The sequence below is a fragment of the Macaca thibetana genome, chromosome 18, assembly GCF_024542745.1.
Source record: "Macaca thibetana thibetana isolate TM-01 chromosome 18, ASM2454274v1, whole genome shotgun sequence".
Taxonomy (NCBI): domain Eukaryota; kingdom Metazoa; phylum Chordata; class Mammalia; order Primates; family Cercopithecidae; genus Macaca; species Macaca thibetana.
This window is the reverse complement of record NC_065595.1, coordinates 26899336-26916247: the sequence shown is the minus strand read 5'-3', so window position 1 is coordinate 26916247 and position 16912 is coordinate 26899336. Positions and strand designations below refer to the sequence as shown.

At 35.7% G+C, this 16912-nt stretch overlaps 1 long non-coding RNA gene across 1 annotated transcript in view; it reads left to right on the top strand.

Moving 5' to 3' along the window:
* Positions 1-16450, top strand: part of LOC126941374 (uncharacterized) — a 57461-nt gene extending 41011 nt beyond the window's left edge. Inside the window, exon 3 of the long non-coding RNA XR_007721276.1 lies at positions 16300-16450. This is a non-coding gene — a long non-coding RNA (uncharacterized LOC126941374). The remainder of the gene's footprint in view (positions 1-16299) is intronic.
* The last annotated feature ends 462 nt before the right edge of the window (positions 16451-16912 follow it).

Here is a 16912-nt window from a genome sequence, read left to right as displayed (position 1 = left end):
TTTACTCTACATAAATAGTATTTCAAACTTTGCAAAATAAATTCTTGTCATCTAAGGAAGAACTTTCATTTTTATTGCTTCCCTTTTTTTTAATTTGCTCCTACTGTGACAGTTTTGCCTATTCTCCTCAAATGGAAGAGTAAGTAATAATAGGAATAATAACTCACATCATGCTAGCAAAGCAGCATCTGTTAAAAATTCCACTAGCGTGTATATGTGCCACATTTTCTTAATCCAGTCTGTCACTGATGGACATTTGGGTTGATTCCAAGTCTTTGTTATTGTGAATAGTGCCACAATAAACATACGTGTGCATGTGTCTTTATAGCAGCATGATTTATAATCCTTTGGGTATATACCCAGTAATGGGATGGCTGGGTCATATGGTACATCTAGTTCTAGATCCTTGAGGAATCGCCATTCTGTTTTCCATAATGGTTGAACTAGTTTACAATCCCACCAACAGTGTAAAAGTGTTCCTATTTCTCCACATCCTCTCCAGCACCTGTTGTTTCCTGACTTTTTAATGATTGCCATTCTAACTGGTGTGAAATGATATCTCATTGTGGTTTTGATTTGCATTTCTCTGATGGCCAGTGATGATGAGCATTTTTTCATGTGTCTGTTGGCTGTATAAATGTCTTCTTTTGAGAAATGTCTGTTCATATCCTTTGCCCACTTTTTGATGTGGTTGTTTTTTTCTTGAAAATTTGTTTGAGTTCTTTGTAGGTTCTGGATATTAGCCCTTTGTCAGATGAGTAGATTGCAAAAATTTTCTCCCATTCTCTAGGTTGCCTGTTCACTCTGATGGTAGTTTCTTTTGCTGTGCAGAAGCTCTTTAGTTTAATTAGATCCGCTTTGTCAATTTTGGCTTTTGCTGCTATTGCTTTTGGTGTTTTAGACATGAAGTCTTTGCCCATGCCTATGTCCTGAATGGTATTACCCAGGTTTTCTTCTAGGGTTTTTATGGTGTTAGGTCTAACATTTAAGTCTCTAATCCATCTTGAATTAATTTTCATTTAAGGAGTAAGGAAAGGATCCAGTTTCAGCTTTCTACTTATGGCTAGCCAATTTTCCCAGCACCATTTATTAAATAGGGAATCCTTTCCCCATTTCTTGTTTTTCTCAGGTTTGTCAAAGATCAGATGGCTGTAGATGAGTGGTATTATTTCTGAGGACTCTGTTCTGTTCCCTTGGTCTATATCTCTGTTTTGGTACCAGTACCATGCTGTTTTGGTTACTGTAGCCTTGTAGTATAGTTTGAAGTCAGACAGCGTGATGCCTCCAGCTTTGTTCTTTTGACTTAGGATTGTCTTGGCAATGCGGGCTCTTTTTTGGTTCCATATGAACTTTAAAGCAGTTTTTTCCAATTCTGTGAAGAAACTCATTGGTAGCTTGATGGGGATGGCATTGAATCTATAAATTACCTTGGGCAGTATGGCCATTTTCACGATATTGATTCTTCCTATCCATGAACATGGTATGTTCTTCCATTTGTTTGTGTCCTCTTTTATTTCACTGAGCAGTGGTTTGTAGTTCTCCTTGAAGAGGTCCTTTACATCTCTTGTAAGTTGGATTCCTAGGTATTTTATTCTCTTTGAAGCAATTGTGAATGGAAGTTCATTCATGATTTGGCTCTTTGTTTGTCTGTTACTGGTGTATAAGAATGCTTGCGATTTTTGCACATTAATTTTGTATACTGAGATTTTGCTGAAGTTTCTTATCAGCTTAAGGAGATTTGGGGCTGAATACTATACAGCCATAAAAAAGGATGAGTTTGTGTCCTTTGTAGGGACATGGATGCAACTGGAAACCATCATTCTCAGCAAACTATCGCAAGAACAGAAAACCAAACACCGCATGTTCTCACTCATAGGTGGGAACTGAACAATGAGATCACTTGGACTCGGGAAGGGGAACATCACACACCGGGGCCTATCATGGGGATGGGGGAGGGGGGAGGGATTGTATTGGGTGTTATACCTGATGTAAATGACGAGTTGATGGGTGCTGACGAGTTGATGGGTGCAGCACACCAACAGGGCACAAGTATACATATGTAACAAACCTGCACGTTATGCACATGTACCCTAGAACTTAAAGTATAATAATATATATATATATATAAATCCCACTAGCTTTTCTGCAGCTCTAGAACTAGAGAAACCTATACATCAATTATCATGTACTCATTTCTATTTTCATCTTGCAGGTAATACAGGACTTTGCTTACCTCTATTAAAACTTCAAAATCTAATGAGTTGGTTAAGGATAAGAAAGATTATATGATCAATTATATTTAATTCTTATTCCAATCATTTTTCTATGTCTAAAAAATGACAACAAAAAGCCTTTGTCATTTGCACTTCTAGTCAATTTCCTTCCCAACAGGTTGCTGTTTTATGAAATTGACTTAACTCCAAGTTGTTGTGGGTGTTAAGGTTGCAAAGGCAATAGAGAAAAGACATTTTTTGACAATTGCTTGAAGTAAGCATGAAAATGATCTTGGAAAACTTTTACTGCTATATAAGCATATGTCTTGGAGAAATGTCAGCCAAAGTTTCTTCAGAGAAAAACCAATAATATTCATCTTTAGGTGGGTCCAATAGTCCACATTTACCACTTAAACTGAGGCTACTGTCCATGAACCTTAGCAAAGGAACTTGGCTCCTATCCAAACAAAATGTTCTGTGAAATCAAAGTCCTGATTATTATTATTATCATCATTTTAAACAACAGATTCATTAACCAGCAAAATGAACTAAATCAATTGAAATTTGTCATTTAGACCAAATCTGAAGTCATGTTTTGATATTTTGATGTACATAATTGTTATGAGAGTCTTTTTAATCACCAAGCACATTGTGCCAAAGTATGTATAAACATTTTAGAACCAGTGACTCTTCTCTATGTTGTTGTTGTTTTGGTTGTTTGTTTTAGGCATATCCTGCCTTGGGTTTAATTGTTCAAATAGCACAGGAGGACATCAACCCCATGCAGAGGGCAGCACAGTGGTCACACCAATCATTCTATCTTTACACTGGCAGACAAAAGCCTCGACTCAGGAGCCTACTGGTGGCCTGGGTACCTTTGGGACCCTGAGCTGGAACCGGAACTGGAGCTGGAGCTAGAGCCACAGCCACAGCCTGGGCCTTGGTTTGACTCAGCCTTGGCCTTGAGTTCTGGCAAGCAGAACCTGAGACCTTTGGAGACGCAGGCACAAGAGCGCCTTCCAAACTTGGGGTGGGCGATATAGGCAAGTCAATCAAGCTCATGGCTCATGCCCTTTGAGATCTTGGACTTGACCTTCCTGGGCTTTCAGGGAGCTTAGCCTGTGTACTCAGGGCCTTGGTGCTGTTGGCGGGCGTCCGTTTCAGGCCCTTCTTGTTGTGCTTTTTGGCAAAGCACCTGTTCCTGAGAAACATGGGATCCATTCTCTTAAAACATCTGTATCTTTGTGACTGGCACTTCTTGATCTATTTCTATGTCATTTCCAGGACTGGCTGTACATCATATGGTTCTCAGACTTGGTCACATCTGCACCTACACCCACAGCTTATATGTTTGTCAACTAAGAATGACATATTTACATGAACACAGGCACAGGATGTATTGCTTCTGATTTAGTATATGCTTTACCAAGCACTTTAAGAGAATACACTTCTAAAATAATTAGAATGGTTATCGTTTAATGGGTATAAAGTTTCAGTTTTGCAAGATGCAAAGAGTTCTGGAAATTGGGTGCACCACAATGTGAATGTACTTAACACTGGATTGTGCATTTAAAAATGATGGAGGTGGTAAGTTTTCTGTTTTGTGTATTTACCATAATTAAAAATAAGAAAATAACTAAAATAATTAGAATGTGGTATTAATATTTAATAACCACTAGCTTAATATAGTTTCTGAACACATCCCTCTTCTCCATGTGTGAAAATGGTCAAGTGAGCCCATCAAATCCCAGCTTGTCATCCATCTCAACTTTCATTAATCTTGAAAATCATCTCTAAACTCCTATTCCCAAAATGCTACCAAATGCAGTACTGAAGTGATATACTCAGTTTGCTCAGCAATCAGGGGCAACACTACTTTTCATCTAAATCAGCCAAGAATTTCTTCCTTTAGGAATATCTTACTGCTTTGTGCAAGGTAGATGGGTTACTGGTTAAAAAAAAGAAAAAAAAAAAAAAGAGTAGCCCCCAACAAATGAGAGCAGAAAAGGGGAGGCTTGATGAATTCCAAAAAGCATGGCTTGTGTCTAAGAGTTCCTTCTTTCCTTTCTGGCTCCTTTGTCATTTACCCAAAGAAGCCTCATTTAAAAAGTTCATGTTTTCTTACAAAATTTAAAGCACTCTGGGAAACTAAGCTTTGTGTTTCTAACCCAGAGAAAATAGAAAGAAGACAAATACATACGAAAATTAGGCTATAGCACTGGCTTTCTTACTGTGTTTTTTCTTCAGATTATATTATTTCTATATTATGACCACATGTTTTATGAAGCCCATTTGCATCTATTATTTCAGTTAATCTCATTAAGCTTTACCAAAATCCTGAAAAGTATATATTATTGTCATTATCTCATAGATAAGGTAATTTATATCCAGAGGAGTTAGTTGTCTGATTTCAAACAGCTAAGAAGTGGTAGAACTCAGAACCTATCTCAGATCTTTTAATTACCAACCTGCTTTATTTTCCACTCTGCCTAGAGTAACACAGACTGATTTAGTCTGTGGTTAACATTTCCCAGAAGGTACAAAAGTGCCTGTTCTTTACTTTTGATCATTTATTTGCCATAAAGGGCAAATGTCTCTGCTGAGAAGAGTGATTGCTGTATCCAAACAGATAAAATAACAGGGAATTTGCTGAGTCCAAGTAACTGTCCATTTAACATACCATAAATAAAAGGTGATTTATTATAAGCATTCAGGGGAGACTTTCCAGAGCTACAGTTACATGCTGTGGCTGGGTTTTGCTTTGACCTGGAACTAGAAGGAAGCTTGTGGGACCCTATCCTGACACTGTCCCATCTTCCTGATTCCCTCAATGCTCGTAACTCCCAAAAGTGCCACCCAAAAATGCAACTTCAGTTCTAACATCAACTTGCAAGTTCAGTGTTCTCAAATATAGGACCCATACTTTTCATGCTCAAATTCTTAATTTCTGAGAGAAAAATCCAGAGAATCAGTTCATGTCAAGACTCTCCACCTGATTTGGTATACATTCACCATAATGATCAGGTTAGGTGTTTTACGCTTTGGCAAGTGAACAAAATGAATATACCCTCTGTGCTATGGATTGTTCAGCATCTATCAATTTATTTTTATTTTCACTTTCATTATTATTTTTAATTTTTAGTTTTTGTGGGTATATAGTAGGTGTGTATATTTATGGGGTCCATAAGATGTTTTGATACAGACATGCAATGTGAAATAAGCACATCATGAAGAACAGGTTACCCATCTCCTTAAGCATTTATCCCTTGAGTTACCAACAATCCAATTATCAATTAGACTAATGTATGGTTTGCTCTTAGAAAAGAAATTAAAAATCCAGTGTTTCACTGATATACGCCGTGCTAACAGGAATATTAAGAAACACAAAGTGAAAGTCTATTTAACAATTATGAAGTTGGCAAAAGCTGAAAAGTCTAAAAATATCAAGCAGGCAGGCATATAGGAAAAAAAGAACTCTCAAATTCTTGTATATCCACATCAATGAGAAATTTAGCTGTATCTATAAAAGTAGACACTATGCTTCCCAATGACCCCCAAATACTCTAATTGTTGTCTTCTAGCAAAATCCTTGCTCATGTGCTGTACACATGGGCCGGAGAAATATTTGCAAAATCTGTTTAAATGATGTCTCTGGGAAACAGAGAGCTTTTGAGTTTGAGAAGGAAACAAGGAAGACATCAACTGTTATATCTTACATCATTTATACATAAAATAAGATAAAGTAATAAAATAGGAACATGAACTGGGTGGAGAACATGAGACTGTTAATGTATTCCCTGTGCATTTCTTGATTTTGTAAACTTTAAAATAAAAATAATGAAAATATAGAGAAATAAACAGCATAGCCTTTTTCCTTTCTGAAAATAAAAAAAGAAATGTATTCAGTCGTATAGCACGCTAATCATTTCCTAAGGAAAATGCTCCTCCCTGCAAACAGGCTCTGCTATTATCCTCACCACATAAGACTTCAATATGGGAAAGGAGAATCTGTACAAAATTCATTTTTCTTGTGTGTAGGGGGAATGTGGGGGTTGGGTATGAGTGTGTGCATGTGTATTTGGAAGTAGGAAGTAGTTTATAAGGCGAGGCCAGGCTCCTGATGCAGAAGTGGCATTGGTGCCAGTAGGATTTATAATTTCTACAATTGTATCTAGTCTATGGTTGGGTAACAAGCCACAGCAACAGCAGTTTCCCTATCAGATAGTTCTGTGTTATGATTTTAACATGAAGTTTAGAAATTTAATCTGAAGTCTAGTGAAGTTTCACTTATCTAAAAAATTCAGTGAGCTACTCAATATCTATTCAACCCTTTCTATGGTAAAACGTAATACAGGTTCAGAAAAAGGTAACTTAAATGGTTACCTTTGTAATGGATACCCTTTGTAACCACTATCCAGGGGAAGAAATAGAACTTACCATCTACCCTAGAGTCAATCACCAGCCCTCCTTCTAATTAAAAGCCTAATCTGACTTTTAAAGTAATTATTTACTTGTTTTTCATTATAGCTTTATTACCAGAGTATAAATCTTTAAATAGCACAGTTACTTGTTTTAAAAACTTTCTCTCTCTCTCTCTCTCTCTCTACCCCCAATCACTCTCTTCTTTTTGTCCACTCCCTCTCTTCCTCTACTATCTATATGTGAAAGAACTGGGTTATTTAACTTGTAGTTTCCACAGGATGTCTTTTTCTAAAACTCTGTAGTGGAGTTTCACATGTTTCACTGTTTTCTATATTTCCCATAACTTGCATGTTACATATAAAAGATTGATCATATTCTGATTTGAATTTTTTAAAATTACCTCATAGTTGGTGGTGTTTTCTTCAGTCAAGAGGTCCACAGAGTTGTCTTTCATTCTGTAGGTTTATCAGCAATTGATGCTCAAAACCTATTAGGCATTGCAAAAAAAGGTAATATTCTGATTCGATCATTGCTTCTTCAATTATTAGCTAGAATACACATATGAAGAGACTTTTTTTCTGCATCTCCTATGTAATTACTCAGTAGAACAATTCTTAATTTAGAATAACTTATTTCCTTATTTATTGGCTTTGAAATATTTATTTGGTTTTATGCCAACTTGTAAAGGTGACCAATTAATTAATTTATTTACCAAGTCCATTTTAACTCACACATTTAGACATATTTGAAGTTTACCAAAACATTACAGTTATTATCCTTTTGACAAATTGTCCCCTCTTTAGACACTGGGCCTCTTCAAATTGGCTCGTAAGTCCATTAACCATGACCCTTTTAGGCTCTCATAGCTTCAGTGATATCTACGGTGACAAGAGATTTCTGGATTATCTTGAAAACATTGACCCAGATCTCTGGAATCACGTATTACTCCAAGATGTCTTTATTTGTTTGTATGTTTGTCTTAACAGGAAAACTGTTTTCACTAAGCTGCATTTGGACTTCAGGAATGGTCATTACTATTAGGCTAGCCATTATTTTGATATTTTCAATGAGCAGATCTAGAAAATACACACACAGACAAACATACTTTCAAAGAGAAAATTCTTCACGACCTGAAAATAATATGACTTTCCATTCAATTTCAAAATGACAGGGTACTGACATAAGCTCATTTATTTTATATCTGTATCTCATTTCTCTACCCTGAGAATGTGATTTTCAAGATCACTAGAGAAGATAAATAAAATGCCACATAATTAGGTACTTGTGCCATCCCACGTGTTACTTTCACAACAATCTCAGAATTACAATACCAACATCACCAATCAAAATGATTATTCAAAGTAGTTAAACAAAGATTTGTGCTTATGTTTTCCCACTTCTCCCTCAATTTTTGCATATTTACATTGTCAAAGCATATCAACATGACATACTATATTCTTTTCATATAGTCCTCATTTTGTATTAGTTATATGAGCAAATATTTTATTAATGTCATCCTCAGTATTTATGCCAATGTGTCTTTGGTCATTGTCTCTGAAGTTCATGTTCTGGCAAATGGCACAGAAAGGATTTACAGGAATAATATTTTCTAAATTCTTGGATACAGATAAAAGTGGACTTTACAATGGGAAGTCAATTTGGCTTCACTTCGTTTTTGGCCCACATTTTCTGTCTATGAGTATCTTAACTTGATTATAATGCATTATAAATGTGTAACAAAATTTCACATGTACCCCCTAAATTTGTACAAATAGTTTTAAAAATATATAAAAGAATGGAAAAAAGTGCAGTGCTGCAATTCTCTTGATATAAAGTGTTGCTATTTAAAAGCTGATAAAAATACGAATTTCTTCTAAGTAACTGGGTGATTTTCCTGAATGTTTAATAATTATTTGTGCTTTTTCTTTAATGTTTGATCATGTTACTTTAAAATATCTTGATATTGGTTTTTCTGAGTCAGTTTTCTCAAATATAAATGTATTCCTTCAAACTCTAATTTTAAATATATATATATATTAATTTTAGGACAGTTTATGGGTTTTGTTTGTTTTAAAAGTATATCATTTGGTGACTGTTGTGTTTCTTGCCTTTTTATTTGAGGAAAAGGGAAGCTGGAAGCACTACTATGGTACCTATTTTGAATTTTTTTTGCTTACTGTTTTCCTCAAATACTTTTATTATTTTATTTTTTTGTTGCTGTTTCTTAAATCTTTCTTATTTTCAATTTGTTTCTTCTCTTGTGGTATGGGTCTGTTTGCTTAAAATTGTGGTTAGGCATTGTGCTTTGTCAAGGGCCCTACAACTTTCACTTGTGTGTTCTCATGCCCTAAACAGTTTATAACATGAACTAAATAAACACTTGGTCAATTAAATTATGAATATTATGTGTAAGATTATATTTCTGACTCCATACAACTTTTAAAAAGAAGAAATGGTCAATTAAATCAAAATGTTCAAGTCTGATATTTATCTTCTTATGACCCATGGTAGGCAAGGGGCAAATATAGCAAGCTTAATGAAAAGTAACTACACAAAGAAACATTAACTTAAAAAACAAAACTTTGAGAAAAGTCAGAATAACTTGAATCCTTAACACATAAAGGTATGGGGTGGGGAGTTAGGTGACCAGTAAAGCTAGTTTAAAAAAAAAAATGCAAAATTCAAATTGAAAGAATAATGCTTAACTTTTCCTGGGAGGAAATATAAAAGGGAAAAGACGGCATGATCCTTTTTTTTTGGGGGGGGGGAGCATGAAACCTTTAAATTAAATAATGCCTTTCTGTATATTCTCAGCTGCTGCACAAGCATTCCATTTTGTCTTTTCCCTAGTAATATTTTAAAATTAAACTCAGAATTTTTTTCCTTTCCTCTTAAGAAATGTGTTTAGTTTATCTCAAAAGAGTTGAGCAAATGCTGGAAGACTGGAAGTACCCAGGTTGCAAAGCTGGCGGTCTATTCACCGGTCAAGATAATTTAGTACTTTACTCTATCACTGAGATTATGGTTAACTTTACAGTGTAAGAATTATTTGTTTGCTGTAGTAAATTTAAAAAGACATTTTCTGAATATTTGTAGTGGTAGTCTTTTTAATTTAACATTGTCACTACATTAAGAAAACATCTGTCTGACTTAACCGATTTTGTTACTAAAGAAAAGAGGAGGAAAGAAAAGAAAAAAGAGGTAATAGTCTATTTGAAATAAATTTCAACACTCAAACTGCTTCAAAAATGACATGTCTTAACTCTGGAATAATTATTGATCTCATTTATATTTGATCTAAAGTAATATAATATTAGAAATCACAAATTCCTCTAAATGTGGTATTGAAAGATAGTTTTCAGGAAACATTAAAATCATGTCTCTCATACAAACATATAAATTAACATGCTTTAAAGATTTTATTGTACTCATTTGATATGAGCGAACCAAGCCAATGTTAATATTGCTTTAAAAATGCACAAATTTAAATGAAATAAAGGAATACTGTTTTGGCTTGCAAATAAGGACAAAAGTGCATTTCCTAGAAAGGAGAAAATCAACTAAAATTATTACCAAACAGGACACCATCTACGTATCCATTAGTTATCTACAACTAATAAATAATTGGAAAGTAGTTCAAAGACAATAATCAGAGTTAGAATCACATACTCTGGAAGAATATGCTATAGACAGAGCATAGTTTTCTATTGAAACACACATCCACAAATTCTACAGTAATTCCCTAGAAAGCATGATACAAAGAGGAGGCAATAATTCTCAATCTTTACATTTATATTAAATGTCACTAATTTTTGAATATTTTCAAAGAACACCAAAAACAGGTTTCTGCTTGAAGTTTTAATTACTTCTTTCTGTAAAACATAAGCAAATGAAGACCAGGGGACAGACAGGCAACCTGATAGAAAATCAAAACAAGTATATACCTAAGCAATAATAAAACAATAAAAATACATAGAGTTATAAATATATTCTGTACTCAAAATATTCTACTTTGGGGAGGTAGGCTTAATGTAAAATAGTCTCTAGTGACTACACAAAGATAACCATAAAAACTAAATCAAGTAAAGTCTAATTTGGGGTCAGTGGTCCACTGCCAATCAGCCATCTGAAACTTTGGGGAACCTGATATTAAGTAGAATTAGATTGGTTTAAGCTAGATATTTATTTGCTTATTTATTTTGTTCTACTCTACTCCAGGGACTCATACTTTACTCAATCCCTCCAAGGATAAAAGCTAAGGAAATGGGAATGAACAGAAACTGGAGAGATTCAGAAAAAGACCAAATGTATTTTGAAATCTCATTCTATACAGGAAAGAATGCATAGATCTTGCTGACAAATGATTTTGCCTTTTTTAGTGGCTAATTTAGACTAGCATAAAATGGATTTGAATACTTTTATGCCAGCGAGGAGAAGGTTGAAGGGAGTCGGTAATACAATTGTGATCACACAGGTTGTATAGTTGTCCACGTGGGCTTTCAGGTCTCCAGTGGGGATAGAGTGATTTCACAGTACTTTTTATGCTACTCATGGATCATTTTAATCTATCATTTAAAAATATATGAATATTTCTAGGCAAATTTAATATATTTTATTTTACTATTATCAAATGGAGGTATAACTCTCATAGAATTACATGAGAAATTATTTAATATGTTCTTTTGCCTGAAAATATTATTATTAAACTACCTGAGAAATAGAGGAGGGTATTTGGAATTGGGATAATGAATACTTGTCACAAATGGCTCTGTGCCTAACTACGATGTCCAAGGTGGACACTGCTAACTGAGCTCAGAGCACTTTACAGCTCAGCTGAGATGTAGCCTTAGAATATTACTTAGTGCAAGACTCCAGGCAGTTTTACCAATCCTTTGGAGATAACAAGAAAGTTTAAACCTATTTGCCACCACTGTTTTAAATGATCAGTTATTGATTCTATACCACAGAGACCAGAAGCTAAAATAACCAGTAAATCAAAACCTGACTGGGAAAGAATATAAGTTCTATTTTCTGTTTTCACAAACAGTTTTTTATTGGCTTCACATAATCCTTGATATAGGGTCCATTTAGTTGTTCCAACAATTATTCCTGACCCCATGAAGGCTCCTGCAAAGATCTTTGGGTATCCTAGGAAATGTGAAATAACAAGAACTCAGTGGATGTGAGTGGCTAAATTGGACAACTCCTACTCTGTCAACTCCTATATTTAGATTCTCACAGTGTGAGACCACCTCTTCCAAAGGCACTCAATTTCAAATTAAGCGTTTCCCTCTATATGTATCTTCCTTTCAAACTGCAGCCAGGGCCGGGTGCAGTGGCTCATGCCTGTAATCCCAGCACTTTGGGAGGCTGAGGCAGGTGGATCATGATGTCAAGAGATGGAGACCATCCTGGCCAACATGGTGAAACCCCATCTCTACTAAAAATACAAAAATTAGCTGGGCATGGTGGTGCACACCTGTAGTCCCAGCTACTCAGGAGGTGGAGGCAGGAGTATTGCTTGAGCCCGGGAGGTGGAGGTTGCAGTGAGCCAAGATCGCATCACAGCCCTTCAGCCTAGAGACAGAGCAAGACTCCATCACAAAAAAAAAAAAAAAAAAAAAAAAAAAAAAAACCCCGCAGTCAGACTCTGAGGGTAGCAGATATGACCACACTAAGCCTTCATGATCACTCTGCTGATAAACTCTCTCTTTAGCTCAGTGAATCACTGCACACCAGCTTATCTCCTTAACTGGGAAAAACAGGTACCCATCTTAATTCATATGGCACTCACATTTGTTTCACTCCTTTTTGATTTTATAGTATAGTAACTGAACTTTTAATAATGCTTCATCCTCATTTTTCATGTCCAAACATCAACATTCCTATATATTATACATGATTATGAGCTCTTTCACTTATGATAACTTTTTTTTTTTAATTTCATTTTCCATTCTAACATTTCCCAACAATTCCAGGCAGGTATTAATCTATGGATTAATCATAACAAGAGGTTAGTGATCCAGGTATCATTCAAGATGGATGGCCTTAGAGATATAAAGTATATGCTTTGCTGGGCAATATTCATGTTCCTAGCCTCCTCTCTATAAGATAATTGTGTCATTTGATATTTTCCTAGAGATTTACTCTCAAATCCCATTGCTACACTAGCAGTCTTTGGAAACTTTGCACATTCCTTTTTTACTCTATATTTTTCTTGTCTTCTCTTCTGCTCCTTCTTCAATCATTTATAAGAATGTGGAATGTGCTAGACACTGCTACGCAAAGGAGATGATAAAGTACAAACTTTCAGGGCCGCTTGTCCAGTGGAGAAAACAGATATCCATGAAATAAGTAAAATCTGAGGCACCATATTAAGTGTTGTTATATTATAGTCGAACTTTAAAAATGCTTAGGGGGACCAAGAAAAGAGAGTGCTTAAAACTTCTTGGATATGTCAAGGAAAACCTTGGTGTCTTACTTGTATTAATAACATCTCTAAAACATCATTAGAGGTTGGAGGGCATTTTGTATGTTTCTTTCTTAACCTACCTCTAGCTCTCTTTTCCTTTCTCCCTGTATTATCCATGTCTTTTATTTTCTTTACTATAGTGCTTGCACATCTGAGGCCTTGCTGTCCTTAGAAGGACTGCTGATCCCAAGGAGAGCCAATTCCTAGAGATATTAAACAATTCACCCACAAGCTTTCTTTTCAAATGCAGACCCATCAATCCAGAACCCACACCCCAACATGGTTTTATCAGGCTCTCATCTCTGGGCCAGCATCCACCTGCCCAAATCACCCCAGGAACAGGGAGCAGATGACCAGGAACAACCCCTATGCCCTAGAGGTCATTGAAATGATTCAAACTAGCCAACCCACAGCTTGGTCACCCTGCTTCACCCATTCCTTCCCACAGGAACCACCACAAAGGCTCTTCTTCTTTTTCTCTTTCTTTCTCCTAACCAACTCCAGGCCTTCCCAGGTGGCGTGGCATGCACATGCCCCGCCTCTTGGAAACTGTGAGCAACAAATTATCTTTGATGGCAGTCATTTCCTGCTCTGTCGGCCTTAGTATACCTCCAATCGTCTATGAATACACTACATTTTAAAATGGTCCCTCCGTCCCATTCTTCCTGTTTCATCCTTGTTGTCCTTCCCATTTCACTCTGTCGGTATATACTCTGTGGTTTATTTTTATTTTTTTATTTTTTGAGACAGAGTTTCACTCCTGTCACCCAGGTTGAAGTGCAATGGCGGGATCTGGCTTTCTGTAACCTCCGCCTTCTGGGTTCAAGCAATTCTCCTGCCTCAGCCTCCCGAGTAGCTGAGATTACAGGTGTGCACCACCACGCCCGGCTAATTTTAAAATTTTTAGTAGAGATGGGGTTTCGCCATGTTGGCCAGACTGGTATTGAACTCCTGACATCAGGTGATCCACCCACTTCAGCCTCCCAAAGTGTTGGGATTACAGGCGTGAGCCACCACACCTGGCTATACTCTGTGATTTAAAAAAAAAAAAAGCTGTTATTAAAAAATTGGTTCTCCCTTCACACACAAACATGCAGTCCTTGTCAACTACTTCCCTTATGAGAATACAGGGCATACTCTATTCTTTCTACTGTTTGGTAGAACAACAAAGAAAAAATTATATCTTTTGCTAAAAACAAGTGAAAATTAACTTTATATATACTGATAGAGTGAATGATCTTTAAACTTACTTTGTTCAATTTTTAAAAATAAATTCTATTTGATTGAGTAACTCTGGTTTGAAAGCTGAAAACCATAAATGAATCAAATATCATAGCTTATGAATTCACATGAGCCAATACATGAATACATGGATACACACACATTAGGGGCGAGTCACAGGTAGGTATTTGAATGAGGTAAATGTGCTCAACCCCTTTAAATAAAGCAGATACAAAGATAAACTTCTGCCTTCCTCACTGTAAAATTCTTTGTTTGGAAAATCACTATTACAGAAAGAAAAGATTGAAAACATTCATTTAGCTTCCAGTCTAAGACATTAGCTACACAGATCAAGTGCTTTATGCACAGATAGCTGTAAATTGAAATGAAAAACAAAGCCAAAGGACTAAAACAACAGGCAGGAAAAGAGTCTGCCTACTGAATTATACACAAGGATCTCCTCCAGATGTCCCAGGCTGCTGGTATTAAAAAATAAATACGGCCTAGCAAATGTGGAAAGAACCTATTAAGTTAAAAGAGTGTCTCACTACCCATCAGTATCAGAAGTTCAAGAGCCCTCAGGCTCCTTTAACAGTTCCTTAAAAAGAGCAATGATGCTGGAAAGCTTGATTCTGGCATAGAATTCCATGAAAGTTCAGAAGCAAACAAAGCAGAAATGCCCTCCAAGTGCCAAAACTCATTAAGATGTCTTCTGTTCATGTGAAGCCAACAGTAAAGCACCAGTCTTCTCATGTGAATTGAAAAGAATGTGAATCACCAACCATCATTAAAGTAAAAGAAGCCAGAAATTGGTTATCATGACCTAACAGCCATTTATAACCAGAAAAACACACTTGACCAGGTCTCATCATGAAAAGCACATTAGGCAAAAAGAATTCATGATTGTGAAGTGTTGGTTCTCCACTTCATCACCAGTCAAGTTGAGCCCTAGCCTAGATTTACAAGTACAAACTAGTTTGATGACATTCAGTCGCTCAAAAAAGCATCATGGTAAAGAAGAAAGAGGGTGAACTTGTAGGCCATTTAGCTTTCCCCTTTACTAGTGAGGGCATTTGGACTAATCACTTCATCTCTGTGCCTCAGTTATTCACATGCAAAATAGAAATAAAAATTATTTCACTGCCTTCTACTCTGTATATTAAAGAATATTTTAAACTTGTGAGTCTATATGATTTACAATTTTCTCCTTAGTGTATAAAATTTATGAAAATTAGATTATTTGGACTTGGAGGAGGTCTACATTATACCAAATAACTTTCAATATCTTTCATATAGTAATGCTTGATTTTTTACCACCCTGTGCCATCTCTCCACGAGTATTTCTTTGCTTTTTATTTTCTTTAAGCGTCAGGACTTTGCTATATTGCTCAGGCTGAAATGCAGTGACTACTCACAGGAGCAATCATAGTGCACTGCAGCCTTGAACGCCTGGCCTCAAGTGGTCTTGCCTCAGACTCCCAAAAGGATGAGACTACAGGCACACATGGCCACTGTGCCTGGATCAACAAGTATTTCTTATCTACTGTGGATTTAAAAATAAATAAAATCTTTATAAAATTTTATTAGACTTCAAAGCTAATGGTAGTGATGAAAATAATATGGAAATAGTACAATAAGGTTGACTTTAGTATCACGAACACAGGAGGAAAAAGGACAATGCAAGACAGCATGCATTTTATAGCATCCACTTATTTTCTATAACACATGCATACAATACATGTGATTTTATATTTTTTTCAAGTGCTTTTTGCATATTAACCTCTGCTCCCCAATTAACATTGGCTCCTTAGTAAATGAGAATGGACTTCACCCCATGCTAGACAAATATTTCCTGAAATATCAACTGATGATCTGGTTCTCATCCTAGGGTATCACAAAAGTGCACACTTACCTACTATAGTGCCTTTAGTAATACCTAAAGGATTTTTTTTCCTTACTATTCTCCTTCAGAGTTCACAGGATGTCCAAATCTGACATCCTTCACCCAGCCACCTTGGATGAAACACCACAGCTAAGACTGATTAAAGTCAGCCACCTGATGTGTAGAGACTACTATGGACATGTTCTCTTTAACCAGGTATCACATTGGGATGGCTAAAACTAACTCTACCAAACTGTGGGTCTTGAATTATTGTAATCCTCTGGGACTACAAGAGAGCACAAACTTTATTCTTAATAAAGTAAAATTTTAAACTGACTTTTCTCATTTCACAAATGTCCCCAATTGACAAATCAATAGGCAAATGTTTCTTTTTTTTTTTTTTTTTTTTTTTTTTTTACTGATGTCAGTGTTTTTAATTTTGTATACACACAAGCTTAACAAAAAAAAAAAAAAAAAAAAAGAAAACCCAAAGAGGCAGTTAGACTTGAAAGCTTGCATACCATTTATGTATTTATTTAATTTATTTATTATTATTATAATTATTATTATTATTATACTTTAAGTTGTAGGGTACATGTGCATAACCTGCAGGTTTGTTATATATGTATACTTGTGCCATGTTGGTGTGCAGCACCTATCAACTCGTCATTTACATCAGGTATAACTCCCAATGCAATTCCT